The sequence below is a fragment of the Microtus ochrogaster genome, linkage group LG5, assembly GCF_000317375.1.
Source record: "Microtus ochrogaster isolate Prairie Vole_2 linkage group LG5, MicOch1.0, whole genome shotgun sequence".
Taxonomy (NCBI): Eukaryota; Metazoa; Chordata; class Mammalia; order Rodentia; family Cricetidae; genus Microtus; species Microtus ochrogaster.
This window is the reverse complement of record NC_022031.1, coordinates 41503549-41503787: the sequence shown is the minus strand read 5'-3', so window position 1 is coordinate 41503787 and position 239 is coordinate 41503549.

Below are 239 nucleotides of genomic sequence, written 5' to 3'. Positions count from 1 at the left end.
TGTTTATTCAGGGGGTTATGGAGGAGGAAGGGTGAAGGGGGGGGGAGAGAGAGAGAGAGAGAAGAGAGAGAGAGAGAGAGAGCGAGAGAGAGAGAGAGAGAAAGAGGTGAAAGATACAGAGAAGGGGGGAAGCAGAGAAGTGGGGAGAGAGGCAGAAGCAATGCTGCCTCTCCGAGAGGAAGATGGAAGAGAGAGAGCTCAGGCTGGAAGCTGAAGATGAGCCTGCCTCAGCAGATGGG